At 34.4% G+C, this 18572-nt stretch overlaps 1 long non-coding RNA gene across 1 annotated transcript in view; it reads right to left on the bottom strand.

Annotated features, from left to right (window-relative positions):
• The window catches only part of LOC148941126 (uncharacterized), a 44563-nt gene extending 27039 nt beyond the window's left edge, over positions 1-17524 (bottom strand). The window contains exon 1 of the long non-coding RNA XR_016143235.1: positions 17145-17524. This is a non-coding gene — a long non-coding RNA (uncharacterized LOC148941126). The remainder of the gene's footprint in view (positions 1-17144) is intronic.
• Positions 17525-18572: the final 1048 nt, after the last annotated feature.

Raw genomic sequence — 18572 nt, forward strand, 5'->3', positions numbered from 1 at the left:
TCAATTATAAGCCTGGGAGTGAAAATTTGGTCGACACATCCTCTACCTCTTCTAAAACCGCACTGTTCTTCTCTTACAACTTTGTCAACGACATCTCTCAGTCTAAAAAGTATCATATTACTGAGTAATTTACTACCTACAGAGACCAGACTAATGCCTCGATAATTACCATACTCGCTTTTATCACCTTTCTTATAAAGTGGCTTAATAAAGATGTTCCTAAAATCCTTAGGTACTTCCCCTTTTTCAAAAATCATATTTATAATCTTCAGTAACTTATTTCTAACCTCCGAGCCACCATATTTAAGAAACTCATTTACCACCCTATCAACACCTGGAGCCTTATCATTTTTTAATCCTTTTAGTACTGTCGCTAATTCCTCCTCACAAAACAAATCTTCCTTCACATCCAAGGTATCATAAACTTTTTCATTTTCCTCTATATCTTTTCCTGCAAAGCAAAGACTTGTAAAACTGAAATCCAACCGTGCATAAAATTACATAAAAAAAAAACTCAAGTTTGATTCCACTATGGGCCTGTAAGTGGAAAATTGAATTTAACATTCAGAAGTGCAAGTCAATGTATTTTGGGACAGTAAGCTTAGGTACCATATGATAGGAGGGGATGGTTCAAGACAATTGATTGACCCGTTGGGAGAAAGGAGAGTTGGGAATTGTTGTTGATTAGGAGCTAAAATTAAAGAAAAAACATGCACAAACAGCCGTTGCCAAAGCTTCTCAGAACCCTGGTATAATCAAGTGTACTGTACACAGCAGATCATCAAAAGTTATGACCAAACTGTTCAAGGGTCTTGCGCGGCCATTGCTAGAATATGGGATGTTTGTTGCAACACCCCTGAACCAGGGTTATCAGCAGAAAAAAAAACAACAATATGTACAAAGACGGGAAGCAAATGCTAGTGATAAATGAAAGAATCTTGACTATCCATCTCGATTTAATAAGCTAAAGCTCTCAACTCTTGTGTACATCAAAATGACTTAAAAGCTTTTGAATGCTGATTCCTGTCAAAAGCCATTCCAGTTTGATGAATCCTCTAGGACAAGGAGGCATAGTAATAAGTTGTCCTGGAAGAGGGCCGATACCGGAGTCCGCAATCACTACTTCTCCAACGGAGGGATTGCCCATTGGAACAATCTTCCTGATACTGCTGTCATTGCTCCTTTTGTTGACGTCTATAAGATTCCTGATGGCAAGAGTTGGTCCGTTAAACTGTGGGAAACAGAGTGGACTGTAAGGGGCGTCAATGCCTTCTCATAATTACGTACCAGAGACTCCACAAGTTTCTTTTCCTTATTTATACACGACTTTCGGAAATATACAATACTTCGACAAGGGTAGCTCTGGATTTTGTTTCCATTAAGGACTTATTGTCCAGACATTCCAACCAATCTGGATGACCTACCTCAAATTTCTTTACCACAAGAAACTTTGCCCAGGCATTTATTTTATTTTCTTATCAGTGAGGAAGCACTGATTATCAGTGAGCACTAAACATCAATTTTTATAAATTCAGCGGATAGTTTTGTTGAAACAATACATGCAAAAAAGTTAATTTGCTTATGTGTTGTTCATTAAAATGGAACTATGTTCTTGATAATTATAGTCCTTTTGTAATCTTATTAAGCAGACCTCCCAGCAAATAGGAGATAGGGGCATAGTGGAGGTTTCTAAATTTGGAGTCATCCATGAGCCAATTCTAGCTTTATTCATTCAACTACAGATTATTCAGGCATGTTACTAAAAACTGAGGTCATTGTTAAACGCTGGACACCTATAAATAATTTTAATTTCAGGCACCAGGTTTGAAGCGTGTTTTGAGCGGGTTCAATGAAAATTGCTTTCAGGTTCTCCGTGTTCAACCCAGCAACACTATAAAGCGTTTTCATCTTACGGGTTCCAACCGTGTTGGACGATAATATCTGCAACCCACGTCAAACTCTGTGTTGGATGTGAGTGTGGGTGGCCTGAAAACAAGCTCATTTCGATGTCCCCTAGGATATAATTTGCACCCTAGTTGTAGGTAAAGTTTAGCGGGTTTGCACCCAAATTGTGTCAGGTACAATTATTCTGCATTTTGTTATGAAATAAGAATTGTTTTCTAACTTCACGGTATTCAAATACTTTACCCCCCCCCATGTGCAAATATATAGTCCAAATTACATAAGTCCAATTTATTTGATTTATTTATTTCTAACCCGTCATACAATACAAAAGTACACAGAGACGGAGTATATCGATAAAACGACAAAAAAAAAAGGAATATCAGAGGCAACGCAGTAGCGTTGCCTATAGTAAAGGCCATGCGGCTCCAATGTTTTATTATTATTTATTTATTTTTTTTCAGAAGCAGTTCATATGGACGGGGTCGTCGTAGAAACTTCCGAGGGCGCTCATTCGATTGGAAATCCAGAATTCTAGTGCCCATTTTAATATTCGAAAGTTATTGGAGGTCAACTAGCCCCCCCCCACGCCCCTCATTCTCCCCAACCCATCCAAACACAATTTGGAGGTAGCCATTGTGTTCAGCATTGTTGATTTACAGATAGAAAAAATATTTTTGACGAGGATACCCCCCACCACCCTCCGGGCAAGGGTTTTAAATTCTGCCCTGGGGGCATATCAGGTTTTTATAGAAGGGGTTGTCGTAGAACCTTCAAATCAGGCTCATTCAAATCTACATTAAAGAGCTTAGGCCCCGTTTCAGAGTCTAAAGCGATAGGAGTGTAGCGAGCGCCCCACCCCCCACGCCCAGCCTTAACCCAAACACCACCAAAGAAAAATTTAAGAGAGCCCGTTTGTTGAGCGTAGTTTATTTCCAGCTATAAAATATTTTTTTGATGTTGTAACTCCCCCACAACCCACAGGGGAATGGTTTTAACTTATGCCCTGGTTGCCTCTAAGGTGTGTATCGAACGCGTTGTCGTAGACACTTCAAAACATGCTCATTCGATTTGAAATTAAAGGGCTATTGCCCTTTTTTAAAAGTCCAAAATGATTGGAGGAAAACTAGCCCCCCCCCACGCCCCTCCGTCCCCCAAAAACAGCCACTAGAAATTTGGAAATAGACAGTTTGTTCAACGGAGTTTATTCTCCGGGAGAAAAAAAATGTTTTATTTGGACAATCCCCCAAACCCCTTATGGTAATGGTTTTAACTTATGCTCTGGTGTCATATAATGTTTTTATAAAAGGCGTTGTCGTAGAAAATTCAAAACATGCTCATTCGACTTGAAATTAAAGGGCTAGTACCCTTTTTAATAGTCGAAATTGATTGGAGTGTAACGAGCCCCCTCGTCCCACCCCCACCATTTCCCCAAACACATCCAATCAAAATTTTGAGATAGCCGTTTTGTTCAGCGTAGTTGTTTTTCAGGTATAAAATATATTTTTGAGGTTGATACCCCCCCCACAACCCTCAGGGCAAGGGGTTTAAGTGAAGCCCTGGGGTCAAATAAGGTTTTTTATAGAAGGCGTTGTCGTAGAAACTTCAAAAGAGGCTCATTCAATTGGAAATTAAAGAGCTAGTGCCCTTTTTAATAGCCGAAAGTGATTGGAGTGTAACTAGCCCCCCTACCCCCCCCCCCCGCCCATCATTTCCCCAAACACATCCAATCAAAATTTTGAGATAGCCATTTTGTTCAGCGTAGTTGATTTTCAGATAGAAAATATATTTTTGAGGAGGATACCCCCCCCCCCCCCACAACCCTCAGGGCAAGGGTTTTAAGTTATGCCCTGGGGGCATATAAGGTTTTTATAGAAGGCATTGTCGTAGAAACTTCAAAACAGGCTCCTTCAATTGGAAATTAAAGAGCTAGTGCCCTTTTTATTAGTTGAAAGTTATTGGAGTGTCCCTAGCCCCCCCCCCCACGGCCATCATTTCCCCAAACCCATCCAATTAAAATTTTCAGATTGCCATTTTGTTCCGCGTAGTTGATTTACAGATAGAAAATATATTTGTGAGGTCGACACTCCCCCACCCCCCTCAGGGGAAGGGTTTTAAGTTATGCCCTGGGGGCCAATAAGGTTTTTATAGAAAGCGTTGTCGTAGAAAATTCAAAACATGCTCATTCGTTTGTAAATTGAATGTCTCTTTCCCTTTGTAATAGTCCAAAATTTTTGGAGGAAAACTAGCCCCCCCCCCACCCCCATCATTCCCCCAAAAACATCCAATCAAAATTTTTAGATTGCCATTTTGTTCAACGTAGTTGAATTTCAGATAGAAAATATATTTTTGAGGAGGATACTCCCTCGCAACCCTCAGGGCAAGGATTATAAGTTATGCCCTGGGGACATATAAGGTTTTTATAGAAGGCGTTGTCGTGGAAAATTCAAAACATACTCATTCGACTGGAAATTAAAGGGCTAGTGCCCTTTTTAATAGTCGAAAGTGATTGGAGTGTAACTAGCACCCTCCCCCCCCTCACACCCCTCAGTTCCCCCCACACCTCCAAACAAAATTTTCAGATAGCCCTTTTGTTCAGCGTAGTTGATATTCTGCTAGATAATATATTTTTGAGGAGGATACTCCCCCACAACCCTCTGGGCACAGGTTTTAAGTTATTCCCTGCGGGCATATAAGGTTTTTATAGACGGCGTTGTCGTAGAAACTTCAAAACAGGATCATTCGATAGGAAATTAAAGGGATAGTGCCTTTTTTATTATTCGAAAGTGATTGGAGTGCACGTAGCCCCCCCCCCCCTCCACTCATTTCCCCAAACACATCAACTCAAAATTCTGAGATAGCCATTTTGTTCAGCGTAGTTGATTTCCAGTTAGAAACTATTATTTTGAGGAGGACAATCCTCCAGAACCTTCCGGGCACGGGTTTTAAGTTATGCAATGGGGGCATATAAGGTTTTATATAATGAGTTTCCGTAGAAACTTCAAAACAGGTTCATTTGATGTGAAATTCAAATGTATAGTGCCATATTTATTAGACTCAAGTGAGTGGAGGGTAACTAGCCCCCCCTCTCAACGACCATCAGTACTAACAACGCCTCCCCTCAAAATTGTTATATATCTAGTTTTGTTATGTGTAGTTGATTTCAAAATATACAATATATTTTTCAGGATAACATTACCCCAAAAACAACGGGGCAATTTCTTAGAGTTGTTCCCGGGGAGTATATAATGTTTTTACAAGTGATGTCGTAGATAATACAAAACAGGATCACTTAATTGTGAATTAAAGAGCTATTGCCCTTTTTATTATTCTAAATTCATTTGTGGGCATATAGCCCCCCCCCTCCGATGCCCCTCAATTCCCCCAAAACCTCCCTAAAAACTTTGGAGATATCTCTTGTGTTCAGTGTAGTTGATTTTCAGATAGAAAACGTTTTTTTGAGTAGGATAGTCACCCAGAATCTTCAGGGCACGGGTTTTCAGATTTGCCCTGGGGGCCTATTAGGTTTTTTATAGACGGTGTTGCCATAGAAACTTCAAAAAAGGTTCATTCAATTGGAAATTCAAAGGGTTAGTACCATTTTTAATTGACAACCTTGTTTTGAGGGCAGCTAGCCCCCCCCCCTCCCTCAGCCCCACATTTCCCCAAACACATCCCAACAAACATTTAGGACAGCCATGTGGTTCATTGTAGCTGATTTTCAGACAGAACATTTGTTTTTGTGGAGGACAATCCCTCACAACCCTCGGCCCGAGTTTATGCTATGCCCTGGGGGCCTATAGGGTTTTTCTAGGCGGAGGTGTCGTAGAAACTTCAAAAAAGGCTCATTCTATTGGAAATTCATAGGGAGAGTGCCCTTTGTAATAGTCGAAAGTGATTCGAAGGCAACTAACCCCCCTCTCACGGCCACCTTTTCCCCAAACATATCCAATGAAAATTTTAAGTCATCCATTTTATTAAACGCAGTTTTAAGTTCTGGAAATTAGGTCTTTAAGGATTACAACTCCCCCAAAGCCCTCAGGGCAAGGGTTGTAATTTAAGGATTCTCCGAATCCTTCCAATTATTTCTTAAGGAGGGATGCTCGTATAAACTTTAGAGAGATTTGATTGAAAATTGAAAGTTCTTGTTCACTTTTTAAGAGTCAAAAGAGATTGAAGGGCAACTAGCCCCTCTTCCTCCTCCACGCCCTCAATGCATCAGATAAAAATTTTGAGATAGACATTTTGTTAACATAGTTCAAAGTTCTGATAACAAGAACTCCGGTGTCGACACAGCCCGCCAGGGCCCAGGGGTAGGCGTTGTAAGTTATGCCCTGGGGCATAACTTATTAAGGGGGGCTTATAACTTATGGGAATGGGTTTTGTATGGGAAGAACACATAGGAAATCTATTATAATTATCGAATTATTAGGTTAAAATACATACTCTGTGATAGATGCAAAATTGCTTTGGCACACAAATTCCTATTAAGGTCAATTCCAAATAGCCGTGATCCCTTTGTGTCAGCAAGTGAAATGGTCTAAACCCCCTTATTGGAGCTATTTTTTCAATCCATTCATTGTTGTCAATCGCTGTCCACAAGTTATGCAAGCTGTCTATTGTTCATACATAAGGTTTTTATCAAAGAGATAATCGTATAGATTTTGATAAAAGCCTCATTCGATTTAAATTGAAAGTTCTAGATCGGTTTTTTAAAGTCAAGAATAATCGGACAGTAAGCACCCCTCCCCATGCCAAAAAAAAACTTGAAACTTTTTGCAATAAAAAACGAACAAAAATTAATTAAAAAAAAATTTAAAAAAAATAATTTTTTCAAATAAATTTAACTACAATTTTAAATTTAACAATAGTATATAAAAATACATTTTAAATAAAAGAAAAACACTACCAGAAATTACTATTAAATACTATATGAAAAACAAAACTAAAATAAATTAAATAAACAATCAGAGCAAAAACATAGAAAAATTAATAATATAAATGAATAAGTAGATATGAAAGCGAGTAACGATTAGATTTAAAATGAAAATCAAGCTTAAAACGAACAGAAATTAAATAAACAATCAATGCGAACAATATATACAATATATATTAATATAAATGAATAAATAAATTTTAAAACGAGTGAAACTTAAATTGAATATGCAAATCCAGTTTGAATCGAATAAAAATAACTACAAACAAGAGTTCGGGCGTCGTCTCACTGCAGAAGCCTAAAACCTACTGCGTCATTGGTGCTTTACTGAAAACGAATTATATTACAAATATTTGTTTTTGTACTTAATATTTACAATAAATATTAAAATTAAGGTAACATTTTGAACTAATGAGCTTTTGGCAATTACTATTATGGTATATCAAATTTTCAGTATGATGTGTTAGTTTTTTTCAATATTGGTCAAGACAAAAATAGTTTCACTACAAGCAAAATTTGGATACTTCCCTTTTTTTAACTTTAAAAACATAAAGCCTTATGCGTCATTGGTTCTTCACTTAAAACTATTTACTTTTATATTAAAAATTTATTACTTTCAATTAATTAAGTAATTTAAAATTAAAATAAAAATTAAAGTGAAAAAAAAAACTAAATTATTGATATTTAAAAAATTAATGTCATTATATATCTAACATTAAATTTGATTTTGTTTATACTTTACAATAATGTTCAATACTCATAAATTTTTGCCATTTTTTTTTAACCGTGCCATTTTTTTTAAATAATCGTTTTAGTTTGTTATGAAAACATTCTATGGCTTCTAGGCATTTCTATTTGAGCGGAAAACTGCACCTCAAACTTTGTGGAACATGTATTTCCTTGATTGCCTAATTATCGAAAAATGGGGAAACCCCTCCAAAAGTCGACTGGAATGGAGCAAAAATGGGGTGAACTACATTAGTTTATAAGACGGATCGTGAAAATCCCGAGGTTTTGTGTGCCAAGAATGGACTGGAGGTAGCCTCCCCTACATACACAAATGGATATCGCTGGAATGTTTTAAGACGGAGGGCTCGGTTATTTAAAAAAAAATTGGATGCTACAATAAGAATTCTTGATTGACATTTGCAAAAAAGGGGTAATAGATTTGTGAATTGGAGTGTAGGTTTGACATCACCAAGCACGTGCGAGGGACATTGTTGTTGGGGGGGGGATTAAATATGCAAAACTGGGGTGAACTAGGCTAGTTTATAAGACGGATCGTGAAAATCCCAAGGTTTTTTGTACCAAGAATGGACCGGAGGTAGCCTCCCCTACATACACGAAGGGATATCGCTCGAATATTTTAAAACGGGGGGGGGGGGCGTTGTTATTTAAAAAAAATTGGATGCAACTATCAGAATTATTTTATTGACATTTGCAAAAAAAGAGGAATAGAGTTATGGATTGGAGTGTAGGTTTGACATCACCCGGCACGTACGAGGGACATTGGTGTTGGGAGGGGGGGCTTAAAATGTCAAACATGAGGTGAACTACATTATTTTATAAGACCGATTGGGAAAACCCCAAGGTTGTGTGGGCCAAGACCGGACCGGTGGTAGCCTCCCCGATATAAACAAAGGTATATCGATGTAATGTATAAAGACTGGTGGATCTGTTATTTAAAAAAAATTGATGCTATAAACCGAATTCTTGATTTACATTTGCAAAAAAGGGGGATTAGATTTGTGAATTGGAGTGTTGGTGTGAAATCACCAGGTACGTGCGAGGGAAATTTTTGTTGGGGGGGGGCTTAAAAAGGCAATAATGGGGTGAACTCTGTGAGTTTATAAGACGGATCGCGAAAATCCCGAGGTTTTGTGTACCAAGAATGGACCGGAGGTAGCCTCCCCTACATACACGAGTGGATATCGCTAGAATATTTTAAAACGGGGGCTTTGTTATTTAAAAAAGTTGGATTCTACAATCAGAATTCTTTGATTGTCATTTGAAAAAAAGGTTTTCGATCGTTGGTATTGGGTGTGTTTTTTTGACTACCCCAAGCCCGGAGGATGTTAATTTGTGGGGGGGTGAGGGGCTTAAAAAGACAAACAGTGTGTGAACTACATAAGTACATAAGACGGATCGATTAAACTACAAGGTTTTGTGTACCAAGAATGGACTGGAGGTAGACTTCCCTACATACACGAAATGATATCTCTAGAATATTTTCAGCCGGAGGGCTTGGTTATTTAAAAAAAATTTGATGCTACAATCAGAATTCTTTGATTGACATTTGCAAAAAAGGTCAGTAACGACACTCGATATCCTAAAAGTGTTTGATTCAAACTTTTACCTTGAGAATCGATGTTGTTAGCAGTATATAACTTAGCTTATTATAAAGTTTAAAGTTATTATTGTTAGCAGTATTATAAAGTTAGCTTAATATAACTCTTTACTTTCCTTCAAAAAGTGTTATTTTATCAGAAATATATCTGATAGAGACACGCAGACAGAAACTTAGACAGGGGTGAAGGAGAGGTAGAGTTTGTCAAAACACTAAAAACAGGCGAACTACACGAAATTAAAAGGGAAAAAGGGTTATAAATGGAATAAATTTGTAAGCAATAACGAAAATCAAACTGCCCTTTTCATCATACAAAATATACAAAGTTAACACGGAATTTTCTGAATTGAATAGAGCCTACAGTCTTCACGAATTTGCGTTCATTTAACGTCCAGCCTATTTTTCTGACAGTTTGGGGCATTCCAGAGTCATGATATAGTACTTTTATGAATTGTAGCCTATCTAGGCATAAAAAAAACTTGTGTATGCATTCAATTTAATTTTTACAAGTATTTAATCCAATGTATTGCATCAATTATACATATGTAAATGTCAATGCTTACAAATAATAAATTATGTAGAGTAAAATTATGCAAAAGTAAATTGAAAGTAAATTATGCTTATCTTTTTCCTTTTAAAAAGCACTGATACTCTACTATCGGGTCTAGGTGTGTATTCCACCCTGTGGAAAATTTCCCCAAACTTAAAATTGAACAGCCAAAGAGAAAGTACAAAGTACATACCTCAAAATATCGAGTGGACATTGAACGAAGTCAAAAGGGCCAAAGAGGTATCAAAAGGGCCAGTTTTCAAAACAGTTTTAAGACAGAGGCTGGTTGGTCTCCAATCCCTTTTGCCTTATAAGAAAAAGGACTAGAACTCTCAATTTCTGATCGAATGAGCATCCTCCAAAGTTTCTGCGGTCATGAAGCAGAGGTGGAGATGAGGAAGGGGTAGTCCCCCTCCTATACAGAATAAATTCTTCTATTTTGGGGTTTAACGTTACTCTTTACTTCGTAATAACAGCGAAGACCAGAAATCAAGAGTTATTCAATGTAGCTTTTAACATATATTCAATCAAAACCTGAATGAAAACCAAAATGTGTTTAATTTTTACCTTTTCTTTTTTAAATCCACCCCCCCCCAAAAAAAAACCCAGAACAAAAGTTATTGATGACTACATTGGGATTATATATCAATCTCTACCTTCAACCTTCCCTTGTCTCTCCCTTAGAACAAATTTTGTATTTATCTGAAGGCTCAATGAGAGTTGGGATGTTTTGGCATTAAAATAAACCCTCTGAGGTATCTCTCTCCCTCCCTAACAACAAAATAATCAGAGGACCCCAATATAGACGTTTAAAGCCATTATATTCAAATGTTTGGAATTGTTTATTTTTTGCTCAATAACGATCATGTATAAAAACAAACGCAGTTAAAACAACAGGTAATTTATCTAAAACATTTAAATTTGGTTAGACCTTGTTTATTGTTTTTTTTTTGTTTTCCGTATGGTTAATTTTATTTAACGCAGTGTCATATAAGATCTGGCGAGGGCTCTTTCGAAAAAAATTTGAAATGTTAAATGCCTTTTCAATTGACTAGACATAATAGAGGGCAAATAGCCAACTTTATCCTTTCCCTTTTTCCCACAAAAAATCCAAATGAAATATTGAGATAACCATTTGGTTAATCATACTTTAAAGGTCCAATAAATAGGCATCTCTGGATGATAATAACCCACACAGCCCTATAAAAAAGGCTATAAGTTTTGCAATTTGTCAATTGGGTTCAGATAGTATTTTTTATTGGGTCACATATGGACATTTTTAGGGGGTATTTTCTGCCCCCCCCCTTAGTATCAGTGGAATTCAACATTTTTAAGGACATTTGTAAAACTAAATAGGAAAATCCACTGAGACACGAGTTATTATTTTTATGGGCAGATTTGCCAAACTGAGTCAAGATTTTGACCACAAAGGCCAATAGCCTCCACAAAGAAAATAATTTCAAACATTCATAAACGTTTTTAGCTACAGGATGGTGCTTACATGACACATTGTCTATCCTGGCAGTCACTTTTTTATGCCCACTTACTCAACTATACAGCATGCTTAGAGGCTAAGGGCAATTGAAGGACTTGCCACTGAAACAAACAAGCATCATATTTGCCATTTACAAAGTAATGATACCCCAGCCAGTATTTAATATTTTTAATGACATTTTCAAAACTAAACTAAAAGTTATTCATTAGATGACTCTGCAGCACTGTCAAATACACTAGGTCTTTTTGTGTGTCTGGGAGTGGGGACACAAAAAACTTAAAAAAATAATAAAGTAACGTACTAGATAACTTACAGCAACAGTGACTCTTACTAGGATATCATATCCTGTTATGGCGCTCTCTAATTTTGTCTCAAAATAGTGCACAAAGTTCACTTTTGTATGTTATGTTTTATGAATAAACACTTCTGTGTGTAGATGCTTGCCAAGACGGTTTTTGAAGCTGTTTAGAGTTGGTGCCAAAACTACTTCTTCATGTAAACAGTTCCAGTCTTTAACTGCTCTAACTGACAAGAAAGAAGATCTCTGTCTAGCTGATGCTGGTTCTTTATGGATTTTTGCAGACTGTCCACTAGCATAGACATTAGTCTGACTACAGAACAATTTGTTGAACTTTTTCCGAATAGAATAACAATCATCCATCAATTCAAAGAACCTTAGGATTATACAGGCAAGACTCCACCTTCCTGCATGGATGTCTACTTGCTTTAGGGTGCTATGAGAGGGTGCCATTGCTTTAGGGTACTATGAGACTCTCTAACTTCCTTTCAGACCAAAAAAAGTTGAATTCATATAGTTTTGGTTAGATGGTTTCAGCATTTACCAGATTTACCATAGCTTTCATTACAAACTTGTCTTGCAATTTTTTTAGCATCTAACATAATTATAAACAAAAGTAGGTATTCAAATTACTGAAATAAAAATAAATGACTCAAATTAACATTTATTTTCAAGTCTGATAAAGAGTAACAAAACAGCCAATCTCTTCTTAGAATTGAGTTTCAAAATATTAGCATATAGAACTTAAATTTAATAACATAAAAAAGGCCAAAATAAAGATTCCAGCAGTAAATAAAGCAAGAATATGCTAAACTAAAAGGTTATTCTAAGTATTTTTCTGTGACTTATCATTTGTATATTTTAAGTTATGCAACAATGATTGAGGGGAGAGGAAGCATCACAGCTAATTGCTTATTCCTGAAATTTCGAAAATTACAACTTAAAAAATAATTATCACAAACCCAGATCAGTTGTATTTACATTTCCAATTTTTGGAACTAAAACTAATTTTGGAAAATTACCAATGGACTTTATATCCTTTTTAGGTGGCTGCTGTTTGGTACACAGATAACCTCTTACTTTAGGGTTATTACACATTATATGGCACACATTTTTATAAAATTTTTAAAATCCATTATTTTTACGGTATTTTTAATAAATATTTTTTTAAAAAATAAATTTTTGTACTCGAAAACCATTATTTTTTGACGTGGAAAAAAAAAAAAAAAAAAAAAATCAATTTTGTTTTTTTTAAATAAAATTTTTTTTTTAAAAATTTGACAAAAATAAAGAAATCTAAAATCAATGGGAAATTTAGATTGAACTTTTTTTTTGCATCTGGTGACAACTAAGCATAAACTCTAGCCAGAGCTGCCACCCAGTTGAAAAACTTCACTAGATTTTAGTGAATTTTGGTTTGATTTAGTAATTACTTCAATAATCTAGTGATTCATGTGCTGATTTAGTGATTTTTATCTTTAGGCAATACAAAAGACACTAGAAATAGTGATAAATGACTAGGAGTAACAGCCCTGGCCCTAACTAAAGGGAAAAGAGAGAGAATAGATGTTGGAAAAGAGATTCATGGGCCCTAATTTTGGCTGTCAACACATTCCTGAAAGCTCTATTAATTTATTCCTGAAAGATGCAATTTCTTGTGCAATATTTCATATTGCTAATCGGAATATTGCTAAATATTTCAATATTATGGCTAAACCCTATTTGCAAGATAATTAATTTCATTTCCTTACTCAAATTCGTAACATCATACTGTTTATATTCATATAAGCATTAAAAAAACGTGCTTAGAATTTGCTAAAGTTTTAAAAATGGTTATCATATTCTGAGATACGGAAACGTTTTTACCAGCATGATGCCTTTGATAACTTTGATATTAGAAAACTTAAATTTGAAATTGACAAGAGCCTAAACATAATACATCTTTGACAAGAGATATTTGACACTGGATAATTGTATAACACGTTTACACATTGAGTTAAACAAAGGCCTTTCCCTCAGTAAGAGTTCTTTGGTGGCAACATATTTGGGATTAAAAAGTGAGACATTCTATACACACATATTACTTAAATTTGTATTTTTTTTTTCAGTAAGATCTTCATTGAAGAGGAAATTTGTAACTCGAATTAAAACATTTGTCACTTATGTCACTCTTGAAACGATTTTCACCCCATGAGAACTTTGATAAATATATAAACTTAAAAAATTTGCAAAAAATTGCTTACACATGTCACTTGAAAATGTTTCTCCCCAGTATCCGTTCTTTGATGATCAAGTAAATTGGAATTTGTAGTACAATATTTCCTGTACATATCACATTAGTAAAGTTATTTTCCTATATGAGTTATTTGATGAGAAGATACGTTTGATTTTTGGCGGAATGTTTTATCACATATGGCACATTTAAAAGGTTTTTCTCCAGTATGAGTTTTTTGATGATAAGCTAGGTGAGATTTTTGAATGAATGTTTTATCACACATGTCACATTTTAAAGGTTTTTTTTCCAGTATGAATTCTTTCATGATTAGATATTGTCGAGTTTATTAAAAAATTTTTATAAAACAATTAACAATTTAAATGTTTTTCTCCAGTAGGTTTTTCTCCAGTATGACTTCTTTGATGATAAGCTAAGGGAGATTTGTGGCTGAATGTTTTATCACACATGTCACATTTAAAAGGTTTTTCTTCAGTATGACTTCTTTGATGATAAGCTAAGGGAGACTTTTTTCGTAATGTTTTATCACAAATTTCACATTTATAAGGTTTTTCTCCAGTATGACTTCTTTCGATGATAATCTAAGTGAGATTTTTGGCGGAAAGTTTTCTCACACATGTCACATTTGAAAGGTTTTTCTTCAGTATGACTTCTTCGATGATAAGCTAAGTGAGATTTTTGGCGGAAAGTTTTATCACATATGGCACATTTGAAAGGTTTTACTCCAGTAAGAGTTATGCCATGATTAGTTATGGTCGATTTATTAACGAAATTTTTCTAAAAACATTATAAATTTTAATTTTTTTATACAGTATGATTTATTCGCTGATAATTTATGTGGAGCTTTGTTTTTAATTTTTTATAAAAAATTTAACAATTTAAATGTTTTTATTCATTATGACTTCTTCTATGATAAGCTAGGAGAGATTTGCGAATGAACGTTTTATCACACATGTCACATTTGAAAGGTTTTTCTCCAGTATGAACTCTTTGATGATCAGATAGGGTTGATTTTTGTCCGAATGTTTTATCGCATATGTCGCAATTGAAAGGTTTTTATACAGTATTTACTCTTTTATGAAAAAATAAAATGGAATTTTACGTAAAACATTTCTTGTACATATCACATTCGAAAGGTTTTTTTACATTGGGGGTTCTTGGGTTATCTTCAAGGGAGAAAACTAAAATGATATAAAGTTCACTCAAAATAAATTACTTTTAATTGGACACTCAATTCAGCTTTTAACGCTTTTGACCTTAATTAGTCACAATAGATTTAGTTTTAATGAATCTTGCCTTGGTGACAAATTTATAAGAGACAATTTGAGGTATTATTATTGTGATTCAACGAATCCTTTATTTAATTTTTTTTAGATAAAGAGCAGGACAATCTTTTTTTGCAAATATATTCTTAATTTTATAACCTTAAGCTTGTAATGTAATTGAAATTCTAAAGCTTGATATTGTGCATTTCTTTAAATAAATATGAGTTTGCCTAAAAAGTTGTCGCTACAGTGTGATATCCAAGATCTGCATTAATTCAGTATTAACTAACTGACTAATTTATTTACAAACTATATCCTAATAATCATCGCTTATATCATTCATCAAGGGAATACGACAACAATACGTCTGATAAAAGAAAGCTGCAATCTTTTGACTCCCAACAGATTATTCGTTCATTAAATGACAAAACTAAGAAATAAGAGAACTGGTTAAAAAGAATAACCTCAGGGCTTGCTTCCTCCAAGACGAGAATGGCAACCACATACAATACACAGATGGAATACGATCTAGATGGTTAGCACAATTTGAGAATAAACTAAATTCGACCATTCTCCCTGGCCCAACTGGGCCATCCAGTTTGCCAGTAATCCCGACAGTAATCACTTAATTAGCAAAGAGGGAGAGTTGAGAGTAGAAAAGATACTGCCCCAATGACATAAGGCCATCAGATTATGTACATTAAATATCTTGAATGACTTTAACATCAACAAGGTGGAAATATTTCAATCAAAATGTATATTTGAATCCTCCGTTTTAAATGAGTTAAATACATGATATACTAGCTTGACCAAAGGTGCTGCATGAAACAGGTCATCCATACAGACACATTTTCAAGCCTTTCAAACCTTAAAACCATTGCGCCTGATAAAAAACAGCTGTATCCTTTGAATTTTGAAATATTATTCCTTCATTAAAATACAAAATATTTATACTTTCTCTATACCTTCTTCATAAAAAAAATCTACTAATAAACTACAATTCTTCATTCAAAAATACTTCTTTAATCTATTTTTATATAAAGTGATGCGCTCTGCTCCCGAAATGCCACTGATGCGTAAAAATTTCGGCTTGTTAATCATGAATTTGTCCAACGATAAGTACTCTCAAACGGTTGAAACAAAGTACTTTGTCATTAAATTGATCAACTTAATCTCCTAACAATCTAACAATTTTATTCAGTAAAATTTGCACCCTAATAGTATTCGCATACAAATTTCTTGACCACAAGAAGTTTGTCAAGGGTGGTCTAAACGATCAAATATATCTTAAAAGCAAAGAGATATTGGACAAATCTCCCTCAAGTCAAATAGTATAAGAAAAGTAATTTTATATTTTACAAATATTTCCAAAATATTTCCAAAAGTATTTACAAAATATTTTAGTACGAGTTCTTCAATACATGACAGGCAAAACTAAACTAAGACATAAGTCGCTCAAAATAAATATGTAAGTGAAATACTATTATGATCACTTAAGTGATATATTCGTATAGCCTTGTTTTTATTTGGTACCAAACTCAGCTCTAATACTTTTAATTTTAATCAATTATTAAAATTTTATGTTAAGGAATCTTGTCTTGGCCAAAAATTTTAAGAAGCTAGGTTGGTGCATTATTCTTGTCATTCTATGAATTCTTCATTCCTTTATTATTGTAAAAATAGGAGAATTATTTACTCATAAATATATAAATTCATGAGCTTGAGCTGTGCATGAAATTACTTAGAACCTAAAATGAGTTGTTCTAATATATACACTTGTACATACGTAACATCCTTGCACAAAAAACAAAAGAAAATATCTAATATTTTTGAAACAAAAAAAAGTTGTAATGAGTTTCAAAATTTAGAAAAGAGTTGCAAATAAAGCTATGTTTGTCATTTTCTTAAAGGATTTAATTGGTATAAAAAATTTAATATTCTAATAACTAAAACTATCAGTGACGTTTGTTAACTAAATGCTTATTTGACAAATTCAACCACCACGATCAGATGCAGCAAAAATATACTTATGACGCCCCGCTAAAATTTGAAAGGAAGTGATATGCTTTATTATGTTGGACAAATATACACAAGAAGCTCAAGATGCTTGAAACATACCTTTGTCCTCACCACTATTTGACTCTAGTTTAAGATGACCAGAATTAGGTTTGCAATCTGAAGATCTGCGAGGAGAAGTATCCAAACAATTGTCTTGGTGTTTCATTGATAATAAAGAGAGAACATGTTTATCGTCGTGTTTTGATTCATCTTTAGGTTCTACGAAAGTTGCAATAGAAATCACATAAAAAATCGAATAATGAATAAGTTGGTTAATTAAATACTGAATAAAGAATAGTGGTACTTAACAAGTTTTGAAAAAACCTGTTTAGAGAAAAAAATTTCATTTCCGACTAATTGGTGACTTAGTAATCAGATGACTATGGTGATCGGCACGAATGGCGACTTTCATTTCGGTTTATTCCAATAGCAAAAGTTTATAGCTAGAACTAATTTAAGAGAGCGGCATAACATTGGAAAGACCGCCATTGGAATCACCATAGCCGAAATTGTTTATCGTAGGTTTTCAGCTATTTTACCTTAGGTACCACTGATATGTCATTTCGAATAACGAGTATCCCGTTAATAACTACCTGGGTGAAAACCCTATGACAGAGTTTTACGATCCTGTTTGAAATGCTCAACCTCTCAGGAAACTAACAAACATAAACAAACTTAGGTTTACATCATTTGCCTTAAAAGGAGACAAACTATCTTATGACCTAGCTGATCCGTCAAGTTTAAATACAATCTTACATGACATAAAAAATCACTTCAATTTTAGACTAATTATACCAATTGAACCAGGAACTTCATCTATGTATTGTTACTTCATTTCATTGTTACAAAAATTCATGAGGAATTCTTTCCTGTAGCCTAATGATTATTCTTTTGATCAGCCAACACTCTTCATAATTCATGTTCAAAATGTCTCACTTTGACACTACTTCTAGACAGAAAAAAATTCAAAGAATATTAATACCATGAATTCTCTAAGAAATTCAGTTGATGGTTCCATATGTGAACCGTCCATAACAATGGTGTCTGTCAACATTGTAACAATGTCTCTACTGAACCGGGCAATAAACGTAGGCAAAATTTAGTTTGCATAACAAGAGACAAACTATCTTATGACCTAGTTAACCCAGCAAAATTAAATGCAATCTTACATGACACATAAACTCCTTTCGCTTTTACACTAAATATACCAATTGAGCTGGAAATCTCACCTAAGTATTATTTCTTCGCCACGAGTACTTTTTACTGAAATTCAAGACGAATCTTTTACTATAATAATTATTCCTTTGATCAACCATTACTATTTATATTACCCCTTCAAAATATCTAACTTCGATATTGAAAATTAAGAAAATCAACTCATTTTTAAACATTGAACCAGAAGTAGAATATAAGTAGAATGATCAAGAAAAAAACAAATATATATTAGATAATGCAAAAAATTTGGAGGAATGTGGTAAATTTAAGACT

The sequence above is a fragment of the Artemia sp. Qi Xiang Cuo genome, chromosome 18 (genome assembly GCF_049724085.1).
Source record: "Artemia sp. Qi Xiang Cuo chromosome 18, ASM4972408v1, whole genome shotgun sequence".
NCBI lineage: Eukaryota > Metazoa > Arthropoda > Branchiopoda > Anostraca > Artemiidae > Artemia > Artemia sp. Qi Xiang Cuo.